This window comes from Rhinatrema bivittatum, chromosome 1 (genome assembly GCF_901001135.1).
Source record: "Rhinatrema bivittatum chromosome 1, aRhiBiv1.1, whole genome shotgun sequence".
Lineage (NCBI taxonomy): Eukaryota > Metazoa > Chordata > Amphibia > Gymnophiona > Rhinatrematidae > Rhinatrema > Rhinatrema bivittatum.
This window is the reverse complement of record NC_042615.1, coordinates 227,501,100-227,520,637: the sequence shown is the minus strand read 5'-3', so window position 1 is coordinate 227,520,637 and position 19,538 is coordinate 227,501,100.

Genomic DNA, 19,538 nt, shown 5'->3' with positions numbered 1-19,538 from the left:
TGGTTTCAAGAAACTGTTCAGCACCGAAACTCTTCTTCTCACCCTCACCGACACCATCCTTAGAGGACTCGACCGTGGCCACTCCTTCCTCTTGATTCTCCTCGACATATCCACCGCCTTCGACACCATCAGTCAGAAAACTCTACTAACCAGACTCCAAGAAATTGGTCTATGAGACACTACAATCAAATGGTTTGAGTCATATCTCAAAAGGAACATTCAATATAAAAATAAATAATTCAGAATCTTCCCAGATACCCCTTCCACATGGCATCCCACAGGGATCTTCCCTCTCCTCCACCCTATTTAACATATACCTCCTCCCGCTTTGCCATTTCCTCTCGGACTCAAACCTCACTTAGAGGTACATTTTAAAAAAGAGCGCGCGCAAGGGGGTGCACATTTTTAAAAAAGAGTGTGCGCCGAGCCCCGAGCGCACTGCCCGTTCCCTCCGAGGCCGTTCTCTCAGAGGCCGCTCCGAAATCGGAGCGGCCTCTGAGGGAACTTTCCTTCCACCCCCTCCGTACCTTCCTCTACCTAACCCCCCCCCTACCTTTATTCCAAAAGTTACTACTGCCTCCGGGCAGCAGTAACTTATGCGCGCCAGCTGTCTTCTGGCACGGCAGGCCCCGACACAGGCTGCTGTGTCGGGGCACTCGGCCACGCCCCCAGACCGCTCACACGCCTCCGAATGACACCATGCCCCTGACCACCCCTTTTTGCGTGTCCCGGGGCTTGTGCGCACCGCCGAGCCTATGCAAAATAGGCTCGGCGCGTAACCCTTTTAAAATCCGGCCCATACTATGTATATGCGGACGACATACAAACCCTGCTCCCCATAGACAAAACCATCAAAGATACTCTAAATAACTGGAATCATCTCCTCATAAAAATAACTCTTCTTCTGTCACAACTCGAGGTGAGACGTGCAGGAGAGACGGGGGGCAAAGAACAAAGATACCTAAAACGAAACTAAAACTAATTAGCCACTCCAGCAGCACTCATCCAGTCTCCAGCAGCACATTCAGCCTCCAGCAGCACTCATCCAGTCTCCAGCAGCACACTCAGCCTCCAGCAGCACTCATCCAGTCTCCAGCAGCACTCATCCAGTCTCCAGCAGCACATTCAGCCTCCAGCAGCACTCATCCAGTCTCCAGCAGCACTCATCCAGTCTCCAGCAGCACATTCAGCCTCCAGCAGCACTCATCCAGTCTCCAGCAGCACTCATCCAGTCTCCAGCAGCACTCATCCAGCCTCCAGCAGCACTCATCCAGCCTCCAGCAGCACTCATCCAGTCTCCAGCAGCACTCATCCAGTCTCCAGCAGCACTCATCCAGTCTCCAGCAACCAACATTCGTCCAGTCACTCCAGCAACCAACATTCGTCCAGTCACTCCAGCAACCAACATTCGTCCAGTCACTCCACCATCCCTCTAGCAATCTTCTAGTCACCCCAGCATTCAGTCTCCAGCAGCACTCTTCCAGTCACTCCAGCAACCAGCATTCGTCCAGTCACTCCACCACCCCTCTAGCAATCTTCTAGTCACCCCTGCATCCAGCATTCTTCCAGTCAATCCAGCATCCAGCACTCATCAAGCCACTCCAACACCCAGTAGTCATCCAACAATCTTATCCACCTGCAATTTCTTCGTAAAAAGACAGCATGCTACAAACTTTCCCCATTCAGATCATCCCTCACCTACTCACCCACAGAGCGAATACACCAGTGCTCAATCCACGATCAAAGAGATCCCTGATTCCAATCATGATCTCCCCTCTAACACAATTCCTAGGATTATCTCTAATCACCTTAACCCTTTTCAACTCCCAGTCACTCTCAAAAAAATCCCATTTGCTCAACGACCTCCTCCTGGACACCCAACCGGACATCTGTGCCATTACAGAAACATGGCTAAAAAACACAGACACCGCCATTATTAACCAGTTGCCAACACAACAATATGACATCTTCTCTATCCCCAGACCTAAAAAAAGAGGGGGTGGAATAATGTTAATAGCAAAAAAAGAACTGAGACTGTCCCAACAAGCCTTCAAATCGACGACCAAATTAGAAATCGGACTATTCAAATCCTCCCAGCTTCAAGTCTGCCTTATTTACGCCCCCCCGGGGCTCCTAGAATCCGACCCTTCTCCACTCATCGAAACCATAGCCAAACACATCAACACTAACTCACCGGCTATTATCTTAGGAGATTTCAACATCCATGTTGACTCCCCTACCCTATCATCTAATTGCGAAGCTCTTCTCCTTTCTCTCCAGGCTATGGGATTCAAACAAATTATAAACAACCCCACACACAAGGCAGGCCACACGCTTGACCTGATATTCACTAACGAAACCATCTCGCCCATCACCCCTCCTTCCTGCTCTCCCATCCCCTGGTCAGATCACTCGATGATAACTACAAAATTATATATAAAACAAAAATTGACTCCTATTGTTACTAAATCCTCGATCCAGTTCAGGAAACCCTGTTCCATGGACACTCTCAACAACAGCCTGGCCGAAGAACTAATTAAACTGGACTTCTCAGATGCGGATACCGCTATGAACTCCTGGCAAACTATTACACACTCAGTAGCTAACAGAATTTGCCCTGTAACAACAAAAGTTATCAACCCAGCCCGCACGAACAAGAAACCCTGGTTCTCAACCGAACTAAGGAAACTCAAACAGGATCTACAACACAAAGAACAACGCTGGCGGAAAGATTCCTCCGCTTCCTCACTTGCTTCGTACAAAACTGCAATGAGCTACTATAGGACATCCATTACCCGCACCAAACGAGATTTCTACGCCAAAAAAATACACGGCTTCTTATATGACCCTAAAACTCTGTTCTCATATGTAGCTGCCCTTACCACACCTATGCCCCTCACCATCCCAGAAGAAGAAGCCCAGAACAAATCTACAGAGTTGGCTATCTTTTTTGATAACAAAATCAAAAACCTTCTTGCCCCCCTGGCTTCAACTAACATGGCTCCAAACCCTTCGCAACCATTAAGCCTCGCAACTAATAACCCTTCACCAAATATCCACAGACCGTCACTAGAAATTCTTGAACAGACATCCTCCCTGGAAATTGAATCAATCAAGAAAATGAAACCTTCCACTCATCCTCTGGACCAAATACCGACCAAACTACTTCTCACCATCCCTAACACCATTGCTAAACCGCTCGCAGACATCATAAATTGCTCCCTCAATCAAGGATCGGTTCCGGACTCCTTAAAAATTGCTTCACTTAAACCCTTACTTAAAAAACCCAACCTGGACCCAGCCGACCCTGCAAACTTCCGCCCCATTGCAAACCTACCTTTTATAGCCAAGCTAATGGAAAAGCTTGTCAACATCCGACTCACAGACTACCTGGACTCCCACAATATTCTCTACCCCTCTCAATTCGGATTCAGGAAACGCCTAAACACAGAATCCCTCCTTCTTTCTCTAACGGACAACATCCTGATGGGCCTTGACAAGGGACAATCTTACCTGCTAGCCCTTCTCGACATCTCTGCCGCGTTCGACACGGTAAACCACAATATCCTCCTTAACCGCTTAATGGAAATAGGCATATCCGGCTCTGCACTGCTCTGGTTCACATCCTTTCTGAACAACAGACACTACAAAGTCAAAATAAATGACAAAGAATCTCACTCCATTCCATCAAACCAAGGTGTACCTCAGGGTTCGTCTCTTTCCCCTACCCTGTTCAATATATATCTACTCCCTTTATGCCAGCTACTCAATAGTCTCAATCTCACCCACTTTATATACGCGGACGATGTACAAATCATAATCCCCATCTCAGACCCCATCTCTACTCTAAATTTCTGGAACAACTGCTTACACGCCATCAACCTTCTGCTCTCGAGTCTCAATTTGGTCCTAAATACTTCCAAAACGGAACTACTGGTTATCTCCCCTTGCGACAACAACCCCCTTGCAAATAATGCTAGCATCCCATTAGCAAACCAGGTCAGAGATCTTGGGGCCACCCTTGACTCTAGAATGAATTTCAAAAAATTCATTAACGCCACAACCAAAGAATGCTTCTTCAAGCTACAGGTCCTGAAGCAACTTAGACCGCTCTTACACTTCAAGGATTTCCGTTCGGTGCTTCAAACCATACTGTTTTCAAAGATCGACTATTGTAATGCTCTATTACTTGGTCTGCCCGCTTCGTCCACCAAACCTCTTCAGATGCTGCAAAACGCAGCGGCCAGGATCCTTACAAACACTCGTCGCAAGGACCATATCACACCAATACTAAAAATTCTACACTGGCTGCCCATCCAATATAGAATACTTTTCAAGGCTCTCACCATCATCCACAAATCAGTCTACCAGCAATCCACTCTCCAACTCACCTTCCCACTTGAATTACATACTTCCGCAAGACCGATCAGAACCGCCTACAAAGGTTCGCTCAAGGCCCCCCCCAACAAATCATCGGTCCACAACACTATTCACAAGCGAGCTCTTTCAACAGCAGGTCCACTACATTGGAATTCACTTCCACAAGACTTACGCCAAGAACAATGCCATTCAACTTTCAGAAAGAAATTGAAAACCTGGCTTTTCGCAGAAGCCTACCGCTGAAGGATCTCCTCAACCATCACTGACTCTCACTCCCCCACCCCTCCCCAATCCCTTCCCCCCACCCAACCTCACCCTTTCCTTCTCCCTCTGGACATACCAGGCTAATAACTGCCTAGGATAAACCTATGTTTTTGTATCTTACAGTTTTTGTTGATTTATATATTTTTCTCTCTCTAATTGTTTCTTAGTTTAAACTCTGTACTGTCTTCCATTGCCCAGGTTTTATGCTCCCTGTTTAATGTAACTTTACTTTCTACCTTGATGTTAATTGGTTTCCCCTCAGTTACATTGTAAACCGGTACGATAAGACCTAGTCTTGAGCATCGGTATAGGAAAAGAAATTAAATAAATAAAATAAATAAATAAAACTGTCACTCTGCCTCAACCTAAACAAGACCGAGATCCTACACCTATCCAACAACCACTCCTCACCCCTCCACAACAGCTCCACACCTAACCCCAATGGGTCACAACTTACTCATGCTACAAAAAACCTAGGAGTAACCATCGATAACGAGCTAAACTTCAAACATCACATCTCCGCAATGATCAAAGATGGATTCTTTAAACTGCAAACCCTGAAAAAACTCAAACCCCTCCTTCATGCCCAAGACTACCGAACAGTTCTCCAAACAATACTCTTTTCCAAACTAGACTACTGCAATACTCTACTCCTTGGCCTCCCCAAAGCTACCATCAGACCACTATAGGAAAAAGGTTACGCAAGACAGATTGGCCGAAGATGGAATCTTGTCTTCCAGCTTTATCCAAACAATAGTGGGCTGCAAAGGTATGGAGGGAACTCCAGGTTGCAGCTTTACAGATGTCAGGAAGTGGCACCGATCGAAGGTGTGCTACTGAAGTCGCCATGGCCCTCACAGAGTGTGCTTTAACACGGTCTTGGAAAGGAATGCCAGCTTGCTGATAGCAAAAGGAAATGCAGTCCGCCAACCAGGAGGAAAGAGCCTGCTTACCCACAGGTTGTCCTAACTTGTTAGGATGGAAAGAGACGAATAATTGAGTGCTCTTCCTGTGAGAAACTGTATGGTCTAGATAAAAAGCTAGAGCTCGTTTACAGTCTAGGGTATGCAGAGTCTGTTCCCCTGAGTTGGAGTGGGGCCTGGGAAAGAAGATAGGTAGTATGATGGATTGATTGATATGAAACTCCGAAACTACCTTAGGTAAAAATTTAGGGTGAGTGCGGAGTACCGCCCGGTCCTGCAGGAGTTTAGTGTAAGGCGGATAGGTAACTAGGGCCTGTAATTCACTAACCCTGCGAGCTGAAGTGATAGCCAAAAGGAATAACACTTTCCATGTGAGATATTTTAGGTCACAGGAGTGCAGAGGTTCGAAAGGTGGTTTCATAAGGCGACCAAGAACCAGATTAAGGTCCCAAGATGGGGCCGGAGGGCGTAAAGGTGGCTTCAAATGGAGCAAGCCTTTAAGAAAACGGGTTACCAGGGGTTGTACTGAGATAGGGACACCCCCGATACCTTTATGGAAGGCGGCTACCGCACTAACATGCATTCTAATGGAAGAAGTTTTTAAACCTGATTCTGATAGATGCCATAAATAGTCCAAGAATTTTGAGATTGGACAGGAAAGGGGATCAAGGGACTGAGAAGTGCACCATGATGTGTACCGTTTCCATTTGTATGAGTAAGATTTTCTTGTGGAAGGCTTTCGTGAAGCGATCAGGACACGAGAAACTGAATCCGAAAGGTTAAATGGCTGAAGGACTAACCTTTCAACATCCATGCCGTCTGTGACAAGGCTCGGAGGTTGGGATGGAGGAGGCATCCGTCATTTTGAGTGAGCAGATGTGCGTCCGTTCCCAAAGGAATGTGTCTGCGGATGGAGAGATCCTGTAGTATGGGAAACCACACTTGGCGTGGCCAGTGCGGTGCTATCAGGATCATAGTTCCTCTGTCCTGACGCAGCTTCACGAGAGTCTTCGACAGAAGAGGAAGTGGAGGGAATGCATAAAGCAGACCGGTTGTCCACGTGAGGGAGAACGCATCCCTCGGCCGAGAGTGCTGGCTCCGAATGAGAGAGCAGAAATTGTCCACTTTGTGGTTCTGAGGGGACGCAAAGAGGTCTATGTGGGGATAACCCCACTTGTGAAATAGAGAGGTTGCTACCAAGGGATTGAGGGACCACTCGTGTGGTTGGAAGACACGGCTCAGCTGGTCTGCCAATACATTGTCCACTCCCGGGAGGTAGGTGGCTCTGAGGTACATGGAGCGGGAGAGGGCTTCCGCCCAAATCTGCGCAGCTTCCTGACACAGAAGGAAGGAGCCTGTGCCTCCCTGCTTGTTTATGTACCACATGGCCACCTGGTTGTCTGTTTGAATTAAGATTGCGTGGTTCGATAGGCAATCTTGAAAGGTCCTGAGAGCATAGCAGATTGCTCGCAGCTCCAGGAAATGTATCTGGTGTTTGGCTTCCTCTAGTGACCAGTATCCTTGAGTTTGCAGATTATGTAGATGGGCTCCCCACCCGATGTTGGAAGCATCGGTGGTGAGGATTATCTGGGGATCTGGTGGAAGAAAGGACAAGCCCTGTAGGAGGTTGCATTGATTTGTCCACCAGGCAAGAGACAGACGGAGTGCGTCGGTGATTGTAACAATGGAGGACAGAGGCTGAAGAGCTTGAGCCCATTGTAGTCGTAGAGTCCATTGTGTGACTCATGGCCAGACGGGCCATGGGAGTTACTTGAACTGAGGAGGCCATATGTCCTAGTAGAATGAGGAATTGGCGAGCCGTGGCTGTGTGTTGAGACCGCAGCTGGCGAGCTAGGGACACCAGAGTCTTGGCCCGTTGATGAGGGAGGAAGGCTTTTGTTTGTAAGGTGTCCAAGTCTGCCCCAATGAAAGATAAGGTCTGAGATGGGACCAAATAGGATTTCTCGTAATTGACAAGAAATCCTAGAGAGAGCAAAGTATGAATTGTTAGGGTCAGGGAGGACCGAGCTATTTGCTGGGTTGGGGCCCTGATTAACCAATCGTCCAGGTAGGGGTAGACGTGGACACCTTCCTTCCTGAGGAATGCTGCTACCACCACGAGGCATTTGGTAAAGACTCGTGGTGTGGACGCCAGGCCGAAAGGTAGTACTCGGTATTGGTAGTGGTTTCGGCCTACTAGAAAACGCAGGTATTTGCGATGAGATTCTGTGATCGCAATGTGGGTATATGCGTCTTTCAGGTCTAGAGAGCATAGCCAATCCCCTCTTTGCAGTAGAGGGAGCAGCGAGCCCAGGGTTACCATCTTGAACTTCTCCTTGGAAAGGTACTTGTTGAGGGCCCGTAGGTCTAGGACTGGACGAAGTCCTCCTGACTTTTTTGGTATCAGGAAGTACCTGGAATAGAACCAGAGTCCTTGTTGTAAGGGAGGAACGGGTTCTATAGCGTTTGACTGTAGGAGAAGAGAAACTTCCTGCTCTAAAAGAACAGAGTGATCGGTGAGTCTCCACGCCTGCAAAGGTGGGGAGTCGGCAGGAAGGGATAGGAAGTTGATGTGGTAACCCTGTGCAATGATTGCTATCACCCATTGATCTGTGGTGATTTGATGCCACTTTTCTAGGAAGTGGCACAGCCGTCCGCCTACCGGTATAGCTGGAAGAGGGGTTTGGCAACTGCTCTCTAAGTGAAAGTCAAAAACCCGCCGCAGGGCCCGGTTGTGGAGCTGCTGCAGGCTTTTGTTTACGAGACTGGCGAGGCTGAGTCTTATGGTAAGACCGTGCAGGCCTAGGCTTGGTTGATGGGGGATAATACTTTCGTGGCCTAAAGAAAGACTTCTTGGAGTCCTTTCTAAAGGGCTGTTTAGAAAGCAAGTCAGGAGGAATGGATGAGAGCTGTTTAAGTATCTCATGATGATCCTTCAATTCAGCAACAATTTGTTGAATTTGCTCACCAAACAAATTATCCCCTAGGCAGGGTAAATCAGAGAGCCTGTCCTGAACTTCTGGACGAAGGTCAGATGATTTAAGCCAAGCCCAATGTCTGGCAGAGATGGCCGTGGCAGAAATTCTAGTGGAAGCATCAAAGATGTCATAGGCTGTTCGTATTTCATGCTTCCCAGCTTCAAACCCTTTATTTAGAAGGGATTGAAGCTGTGGCTGGAACTGTTCAGGCAAGGCATCAGTGTATTCCTGCATCTGTTTCAGGATGACCCTATTATATTGAGTCATATAAAGTTGATAAGAAGCTATTCTGGAAATCAGCATAGCTCCATGATATACCTTCCTACCTATACTATCTAGGAATTTGTTTTCCTTAGTAGGAGGTATGGAAGAGTGTGGCTTTAGTCGCTTAGCTTTCTTTTGAGCTGATTCTACGACTACAGAATGATGGTCTAACTGAGGTTTTTGAAAACCAGGTGCTGACTGTACAAGATATGTAGAGTCAGCTTTTTTGTTGACCGGGGAAACAGATCCGGGAGATTCCCAATTCTTTTTAAGAAGGTCTAGAAAAACCTGATGAATGGGAATAGAAGTGATGATTTTCGGGGCATCCAAAAATTGGAGCAATTCCATCATCTGGTGCCTGTCATCTTGTTCAGATTGAAGTTGGAATGGGACCAACTCTGACATTTCCTTCACAAAATTTATGAAAGAGAGGTCCTCAGGGGGAGAACGCTTTCTACTCTCCGCAGGAGAGGGCGGTGAAGGCAAATCATCGGTGTCAGTAGAGGTATCATCACCCCAAGTATCATAGGGATCTGGATGATGACCTGCAGGACCTCGAGGGGGCTGAACACCTGAAGGCCCAGGTTGAGGTTCCGAAATATCAGTTGGAATCACCGGGGGCATCGAGAAAATCCTCGATGGAATCGGTGCCGGTGTAGGCATCGAGGGAACCGGTGTCGGCATTGGAAACCTCGTTGGAGCAGAGGTGCGTATCGCCCCCGAAGAAGAAATCGGTGGCGAGGGACGACCTGGCATCGATTGAACAATTCACGAAGGGGGAATTTGATACGGTGTTTCTCCACCTGATGATAAACCTGTCGGTGACAGCGGTCTTACCGGTGTCGGTGACTCAGGTATCACCGGTGGAAGGGCTGTGATGAGCGCCTCCATCCGGTGTAGCAGCGGTGCCAGTGCTGCTGCAATCGGCTCGGTGACCGGTTCCACTCTCGGTGCCGGAGTCGGTGCCGGAGGAGTCTGGAACCGTAGCATCGCCTTGTCGATGGCCTCCTGGACCAGCCGGTCCAGTTCTGCCCGGAGACCAGGGGTAACAAGACCCGGCTCGACGGGAGAGGGAGGCTGAGCCGGAGGGACCACAGTCACCGGTGGGATCGCGGCTCCCAAACCCCGAGGGGGTGAGGGTTGCCTCGGTGCCTGCGAAACAGTAGTGGACGGTGCCACTTCTGATCGAGACTTTTTTGGCGGTGGCTCGGTCGGTGCTGAGGTCGATGACGTCGATTCCTCGACAGGCCGAGACTTATGACGTCAATGGCGATGTTTTTCTTTCCGATCCCCTCGATCATCAGGGGAAGGAACGCGAAGTCATCGATGGCGGACGGTCACCGAAGGGTTGTCGATGATGAGACCTCGACGGTGCCGGTTCCGATGACGTCGATGCAATCGATGGCGTTGGGGTACGAGCTTGGAAGAGGAGCCCCATCTTCTCCATTCTGGCTTTGCGACCCTTTGGTGTCATTAGAACACAAGTTAGAACATCATGCTCACTCCCTAAACACAAAACACAGACTCCATGAGGGTCTGTGATTGACATAGTTCGGTTACAGTCCGGACACCGACGGAACCCCGACGCCATGGCGAAAGGCCAAAAATTTAGCCGCGGGACTGTCGAATACCGACGGGCCTCAAGGGCCAAACTCGTCGGAAGTCGACCAAACTACGGCAAAAACTTACCAAAGTTCCGCGGACCGAAAAATTTGTCGAAGTGAGACCCCTGAGGGGCAAATTTTTCTTCAGAATTAATTATTCAAAATTCCTGTCAGGATCGTGGTTAAGAGCTCTTCTACCACGTGGCTACTGCTGCGCGGAAAAAAGAAGACTGAAGGGAGACCCCTGCTGGCTGCAGGGTTGGTGCCGTGCTGGGCATGCCCAGTAGGGGCCAGTCAAAGTTCCTGAAACTTTGACAGAAGTTTTCCGTGGTTGGGGCTCCATCCTCGATGTCACCCATTTGTGAGGACTAACATCCTGCTTGTCCTGTGAGAAACCTTGCCCCTTCCACAGGCCCCCTCGCCTACTCAGAAATGTATCTTCCCCAGCTACCGACAACCACCCGGTGGTTCCTCTTGTAAAATATAACTGTACATATTTAATCCTCTATGCCACCCCTCCCTCTATCTTCTCCAATTCACATGTTAAATGTTATATCTCTAAATTACTATGTAAATTAACCTTTCAAAGTTATTATGTATATTTATCTTCCTAATTTTTATCATTTAAGTTACAATGTAAAATAAGCAGCCTCTGCCTTATTTATGTTCAGTTACATGTAAACTGATGTGATATCTCGATCGAATGTCAGTATATAAAAACAAACAAATAAATAAAATAAATAAATGAAGAGACCAAGGAAGAATATCAGCTCCATTCGGACCATACTAGCTTTGTTTTCTGTGGCTCCAAAGGCTGGCCATAGCTCAATACTTCTCTTACACACAACCACTCTTTCAAAGACACCCCTTCTGCTGCTAGCTTCATTGAGCCACTCCTTTGCTGCAGCAACATTAGCTTCCTGACAGGGGAACCAGAGCGAAAGACAAAGGAAAGCTCTACAACAGTCACAGGTAAAACATGAACAGTTTTTGATGGATTTCAAGCCCGATTCTCTGCCAGCCCTGAGGGGAAGGGAGGGTTCTAGTCTTTTCTTTTAGAGTGGCTAAAAATCACCAAGACTGAATGGTTTCTAAAAATTGTGCAGTGTGGCTACTGCTTGTTTAAGAACATAAGAAAATGCCATACTGGGTCAGACCAAGGGTCCATCAAGCCCAGCATCCTGTTTCCAACAGTGGCCAATCCAGGCCATAAGAACCTGGCAAGTACCCAAAAACTAAGTCTATTCCATGTAACCATTGCTAATGGCAGTGGCTATTCTCTAAGTGAACTTAATAGCAGGTAATGGACTTCTCCTCCAAGAACTTATCCAATCCTTTTTTAAACACAGCTATACTAACTGCACGAACCACATTCTCTGGCAACAAATTCCAGAGTTTAATTGTGCGTTGAGTAAAAAAGAACTTTCTCCGATTAGTTTTAAATGTGCCCCATGCTAACTTCATGGAGTGTCCCCTAGTCCTTCTACTATCCGAAAGAGTAAATAACCGATTCACATCTACCCGTTCTAGACCTCTCATGATTTTAAACACCTCTATCATATCCCCCCTCAGTCGTCTCTTCTCCAAGCTGAAAAGTCCTAACCTCTTTAGTCTTTCCTCATAGGGGAGTTGTTCCATTCCCCTTATCATTTTGGTAGCCCTTCTCTGTACCTTCTCCATCGCAATTATATCTTTTTTGAGATGCGGCGACCAGAATTGGACACAGTATTCAAGGTGCAGTCTCACCATGGAGCGATACAGAGGCATTATGACATTTTCCGTTTTATTCATCATTCCTTTTCTAATAATTCCCAACATTCTGTTTGCTTTTTTGACTGCCGCAGCACACTGAACCGACGATTTCAATGTGTTATCCACTATGACACCTAGATCTCTTTCTTGGGTTGTAGCACCTAATATGGAACCCAACATCGTGTAATTATAGCATGGGTTATTTTTCCCTATATGCATCACCTTGCACTTATCCACATTAAATTTCATCTGCCATTTGGATGCCCAATTTTCCAGTCTCACAAGGTCTTTCTGCAATTTATCACAATCTGCTTGTGATTTCACTACTCTGCACAATTTTGTGTCATCTGCAAATTTGATTATCTCACTCGTCGTATTTCTTTCCAGATCATTTATAAATATATTGAACAGTAAGGGTCCCAATACAGATCCCTGAGGCACTCCACTGTCCACTCCCTTCCACTGAGAAAATTGCCCATTTAATCCTACTCTGTTTCCTGTCTTTTAGCCAGTTTGCAATCCACGAAAGGACATCGCCACCTATCCCATGACTTTTTACTTTTCCTAGAAGCCTCTCATGAGGAACTTTGTCAAACGCCTTCTGAAAATCCAAGTATACTATATCTACCGGTTCACCTTTATCCACATGTTTATTAACTCCTTCAAAAAAGTGAAGCAGATTTGTGAGGCAAGACTTGCCCTGGGTAAAGCCATGCTGACTTTGTTCCATTAAACCATGTCTTTCTATATGTTCTGTGATTTTGATGTTTAGAACACTTTCCACTATTTTTCCTGGCACTGAAGTCAGGCTAACCGGTCTGTAGTTTCCCGGATCGCCCCTGGAGCCCTTTTTAAATATTGGGGTTACATTTGCTATCCTCCAGTCTTCAGGTACAATGGATGATTTTAATGATAAGTTACAAATTTTTACTAATAGGTCTGAAATTTCATTTTTTAGTTCCTTCAGAACTCTGGGGTGTATACCATCCGGTCCAGGTGATTTACTACTCTTCAGTTTGTCAATCAGGCCTACCACATCTTCTAGGTTCACCGTGATTTGATTCAGGCCATCTGAATCATTACCCATGAAAACCTTCTCCATTACGGGTACCTCCCCAACATCCTCTTCAGTAAACACCGAAGCAAAGAAATCATTTAATCTTTCCGCGATGGCCTTATCTTCTCTAAGTGCCCCTTTAACCCCTCGATCATCTAACGGTCCAACTGACTCCCTCACAGGCTTTCTGCTTCGTATATAATTAAAAAAGTTTTTACTGTGAGTTTTTGCCTCTACAGCCAACTTCTTTTCAAATTCTCTCTTAGCCTGTCTTATCAATGTCTTACATTTAACTTGCCAATGTTTATGCTTTATCCTATTTTCTTCTGTTGGATCCTTCTTCCAATTTTTGAATGAAGATCTTTTGGCTAAAATAGCTTCTTTCACCTCCCCTTTTAACCATGCCGGTAATCGTTTTGCCTTCTTTCCACCTTTCTTAATCTTTTGGTTCCCTATGACAGAGCGCTTTTCAGCCTTCGATTCAGACTTGTCTGCCTGATTTTACCTGGAGATAGTGTTGCTCCTTCAGCAGAAAGTGATAAAACGGGTACCTTCTCCGGAACATAGTCAGTGATTCTACTCACTATATTTCATCATTCCCAAGAAAACATGGAGGAGAGGATTGCAGCTTATTCTGGATTTATGAAAACTGAATCAACTTCTTTGGCAGAAATTAAAGATGAACTCCCTCCACACAATCTTTCCTTTCATTTAGCCTGGGAATTAGATGTGCTCGCTGGACCTCAATAACACTTATGATCACATCCACATTCATCTGTCCTAAAGGAAGTTCCTCAGATTTGTAGTGCAGGAAGTACATTACTAGCAGAAAGTATTTATTTATTTGTTGAGTTTTATATACTGTCATTCGGTGAAGCCATCACAACTGTTTAAAAGATTCAAAAGGTATTTTCTTAACAATTGTGAATTAAAGGTATAACAGGATACATATTATAAACAAAAAGTTAATCTTTTTTATAGTCCAGAAAAAAATCATTTTTGAGTGAGAAGGGTTTTGTTTGGTGCTGATTGGTAGTTTGGATGTTGTGATGTTTGATTGTCAATGTAGACTTTGTAAAACAGCCATGTTTTTGTCAGAAATGGGTGGTTTAGTGTGCCCATGGGCCTCAGCCCGACCCCAGATGGATCCAGGACTGGACAGAGGGTTGACGGCGTGTTCCACCATGGCTGACAGTCTTACCCTCTGCCAGGCCAGCTAGCTCCCAAGGCCACAACAAGATGATGTTGGAATGTGAATGGTCCTCCAACCATTTTGAGCCCTTTCGGACCTGCTGCATGGAACTGCATGGAGCAGCAGGCCTGGCCTGAGGTCGAAGGCAGATGGGCCTTGACACGAAGACATGACAGCAGGATCGATGCAACGGCATTGCGGACGAAGACTTGACACCAAAGCTGATGCGAAGACATCACGGACCAGTGGTCGATGTGATGGCATCCCGGACCAGGGTCGATGCGACGACATCAGGAACAAGACATGATACCAAGAGTGATGTAACGGCATCCAGGACGAGACGAGGAACTGACGAAGTCCAGACAAGAAGCTGGTCGGAAGGACATTGGCACTGTCCCTCAGGCCTACCCTGAATCGCAGATATTTGCGATGAAGTGGAAAAATGGTAATGTGCACATAGGTGTCTTGCAGATTCAGAGAGCAGAGCCAGTCCGTAGAAGCAGGAGTAGGGTACCCAGGGATACCATTTTGAACTGCTCTCTTCAGAGGAACCTAGTTAAGGCCCAGAGGGTGAGGATGGGACGGAGGCCACCTGTTTTCTTTGGAATAAGAAAATATCAGGAGTAGAATCCCCGGCCTTGCTGAGCCCGGGGAAATCACTTCCACAGCTCTGGATCATAGCAGGGCTGAGAGTTCTAACTCTAGGGTTGGTGCATGTTCCACAAGGCTCCATGTCGGAGAGTGTGGGGAGTCTGGAGGAACACCGAGAAGATTGAGGCGGTAAACCCATTGTACGATGGACAGTACACATCGGTCGGTGGTAATTGGGGACCAGTGGTTCACAAAAAGGCAGAGACTACCTCTCATGGGCAGGTCAGATAGTACAGGCAAAGAAGTAGGTGTCTGCTCTGTGTGCCAGTCAAAATCCAGTTGAGCCCTAGGTGCCCTTTGTTGGCGGGTGACCTCGACAAGCACAGGAGGCCAGAGGATAGTATCACCGTTGCCTGTAAAACCACTTTCTAGAATCCCTACGTGGACCTCTATGGGCCGAAGAGGGGTCAGAGGTGGTGGTAGACAACTGACTCAGGGTTTCATGGTGGTCCTTGAGTTGGGCCACTATGCCCCAGATTTTGCCTCCCAAACAGGTTTCCCCTGTACAGGGGAGGTCAGCCAGTTTGTCTTGGACCTCCAGTTGAAGGCTTTTAGCCAGGCCCAGCGTCTTGCACTAATGCCTGCTGCTGATACCCTTGACAAAGTCTCAAAGACATCATAGACCGCTCTCACCTCATGTTTCCCAGCTTCCAGTCCTTTTTGGAGGATGGATTCTAAGCCATCCTGAAATTGTGGGAGGATCTCAGTGTATTACTGGACCTGCTTCCAGAGGTTCCGGTTGTACTGTGTCATGTACAACTAGTATGCTGCTATGCGAGCGATGAGCATGGAACCCTGAAAAAAAAAACTCTTCGACCCAGAGCGTCTAAGCTTCTATGTTCCTTTCCTGGAGGGGTGGAGAAGTGAAGGTGGCTTCTTTTGGCTTTTTTCTGGGCTTGTTCGACCACTAGACTGGTGTGGCAGCTGGCTCTTTTGAAAACCTAGGGCCTGTTGTACTAAGTAGGTGGCATCCGTTTTTCTAATAACCAGAGCTTGGTGGTCCCAGAGCCAGTGAAGGGAGGTCCAGGAGTACCTCATGAACCGGGACTACCATCACTTCCTTAGGAGCATCCACAAAATGGAGGACCTTCAACATCTTGTGGTGGGCATCCTCTTCAGTCAGAAGTTGGAAAGGAATGATCTCTGCCATCGCCTGGACAAAGCTCACAAAGGATAAGTCCTCCGGAGGTGAGCACCATCTCTCGCCTGGCGGGGAAAGGCTCCAACTGCATGTCCTCCGATGAATGCTCAGAGGAGGTGTCTTCCCATGGGTCGTAGGGGGCTTCCTCCTCACCCGGAAACTGCCTGGGCCAAGGAGGGAGGCCAAGACCCAGAGTATGGGACGCAGGCTCAGATGGTCGGTGAAGTAGAACAGACAGCAGTGGCGCCAGCATAGAGGGCACCTGGACCTGCGATGGATGCCAGGGCACTGGGAGTCCCGATGGCCTGTAGATGGTATGCGGCATCGGCGGTACCACCCATGGAGATGGGCGAGGGGCCGCATAGCCCAGAATCGGGATTCAAAGCAGCACCGGTGGTGGACAAGGTACTAGGGCAGCTGCCTGCACAGGCAGCATTGGTAAGGCACCGAGCAGCACATCCAGCCTTTCCAGTAGAGGCGCCAACATGGAGGGTGCCGGTTCCGATGCAGTATGGGGGCTGGCGTCTGTGGCTGCTGGAGACCCCGAAGGGCATTTAGCACTGCCTGCTGAACCACGTGGTCCAATTCCTCTCTGAATGCAGGTGCGGACAAGACAGACCCTGGCAAGGAGGCAGGCTGGGTGTCACCGGAACATCCATGGGGGTCTGCGGAGGATCGGTGCCCGGCACGGATATCGGTGGGGGAACGCCCTGGGCTCCTGGGTCCAGAGGAAGATGGGGCCTCGTCGGAGGTGGTTTGGCCAAGGCCGATGGTACTCCATGGTCTGTGCAGGCACTGGTCAGTGTCAACTGTCGGTGCAGGTGTCAATGCATCCAACTGTGCTCAGCCCGGTCCTTCTCCGGCGCAGAGAAGGACAATGCAGAAGTCTTCGAATGCCCCGATGCTGGTGAGGGGTGATCTCCTGCCCCCTGATAATCACGGCGGGGCACCGAAGGCAAAGGTCCCGAGTCAGATTGATCCCGACTCAATGTACCCGGCACCGGGGTCGATGGAGCCGATTGTTTGGAACCAAACAAGTGCTCCATCTTGTCCAGGCGGGCATGCCGGCCTTTGGGGGGGTCATCTGAGCACAACTGGGACACCAGATGGATGTCGAGGGAATGCCCAAGACACGGCGCAGACATCGTGTGGGTCTGTGATGGACAGTCTGCGGACACTCAGGGCACTTCCTAAAACTGGCCACCATTGGCCACCGGGAGGTAGACATTCAGGAACAGACCCCAAGAACGTGAAAGACACTTACTGGAAGCTGGCGAAACAATTTGCAATGGGGGACCCCGATGGCAGGGAAAACTGGCGAAAAAAATGAATTGTTCCGTGAGGAAATGGTTAGGATTAAAGTTCTCACAGAGCTCCACAAATGAGGCAACAGCTCTGTGGAAAAAAAGGAGACTGAAGGGGGACCCCGTGTGGCCACAGGGTTACTGGCATGCTCAGTGCGCCAGTCAAAGTTCTAGAAACTTTGACAAAAGGGTTCCGTGACAGGGCTCTATTTGATGTCACCCATCTGTGAGGACTACCATCCTGCTTGTCCTGGGAGAAACAGGGAGATACTGTAATATAACTTACTTCAGTCTGCTAAAAAAGAACTAGAACTTGGGAGAAAGTTTACCTTTTAGCAGGACAATGATCTCAAGCACAAGGTCAAATACAGGAGTGGTTGAACAAGGTGAGTGTTGTACAATGGTCAAGTCAAAGTCCAGATCACAATCCAATTGAGAAACTGTGGCACTATTTGAAAGCTGCAGTCCATAAGCAACATCCAACCAACCTGAACAAACAGCAAACCTGCTAGAAAGAATGGGCAAAAATCACTCCCACTGTGCAAAGGTGATAGAAATGTACTACAACAGACTTAAGGCTGTTATTGCAGCAAAAGGTGGTTCTACCAAGTACTAGTCTGAAGTGGTTGATGCTTATGCAAGCAGCATTTTTCAATTTTTTTATTTTATAAAAATGCAGAGAAATAATGAATTTTAACTTTGAAAACTTGCTTTAAGAGCATAGTGGTTTGAAATAAACATACGGTCTGGAACAATCTGTGTAAGCAGCATTTATAATCCACCTACGTCTGCAGATTTTTTAGGTGGTCAAATACTTTTGCAAGCCACTGTATCTGCATATAAGGGCATTGCATACAACTATCATGTATATTCATTGTGAATATCCTGAAAACGAGGCTCATCTGTTGCTCTTCAGGACTGGAGCTGCGTCCACACCCACCCCACCCCCCGAGTAAGGAAATGGAAGTGTTCAAATTATTTCTGGAACAGTTTGTATTCTCCTTGCATTTTTACCTTCAGTGGTAGTATTACTCATTTTATATTGGTACACAGTTCACACCCCACCTTAAGCATTCAGATTCTGTAATATTAGAAGTATAAATTTCATTTTTAAAATCTTTTGTATGTATCCTTTAGGATAAATATATCTTGAAACTTATGAAGATACCATAATAGGGGAAAAATAAACCACATGGGAAGAAACTATAGATGAGGGCTGCCATCTTTAATTCTATGCACCATACTCTAGTTCCAAGAATAGCATCAACTAAATCCTAAAAATGATCATTTAAGTACTATTCAGAGGCCAACAGTATAGTTCTAGTCCCTATAGTCCAGCATATCCACAGCACAGGATTAGCAACTGATTTACTAAGCCTGGTAGTTATATTCCCTTACTGCTAAGGTTATCCGTTATGATCAAGGCTGCATTTAAGGGGATGTAGTGGAGGATTCCAGTTTAAAAGTACTGTTTGATCTGACAGTCTTCATTTCCTGAATCTACTAAGCCAAAAAAAAGTAAGCAAAACAAAAAGTTCCAAAATCCCATTGCTTGAAAATGTATTTTTCTTTTTTAGGATTAGAAATTAAGCTTTTTTTAGCTGAGGGAATCTGTTCTAAAGTATTACAAGGTAAATGTTGGCACTCACTGACAGCAAGATTTTGTCATTGAACAGAATCCAACATCACAGTATTTCAAAGCTGTGTCATGATGTGATAAGAGATCACTATGTACTATGTATTGTTTACGTCCCATCTACAAGTAAAATGTAAGCGTCTGTGGCTATAGAATTGTGAATCATGTACAGTTTTAGAAAATCTAAACTTTTATTATACATCCTGTATTACACTGAAAATACGTACCAGAAGACAGATGACCACATTTTTATAGCTGTACAAAAACAATGAATAGAAAATTATGGGCTAAGCTAGAGATACTGTAATTTTACAAAACATTTCTTGAAGGCACCAGATTCCAAGACGGCTCTGGCTAAGTTTTCAGTTCCGTTTTTCTTCCAGTCACGCTTA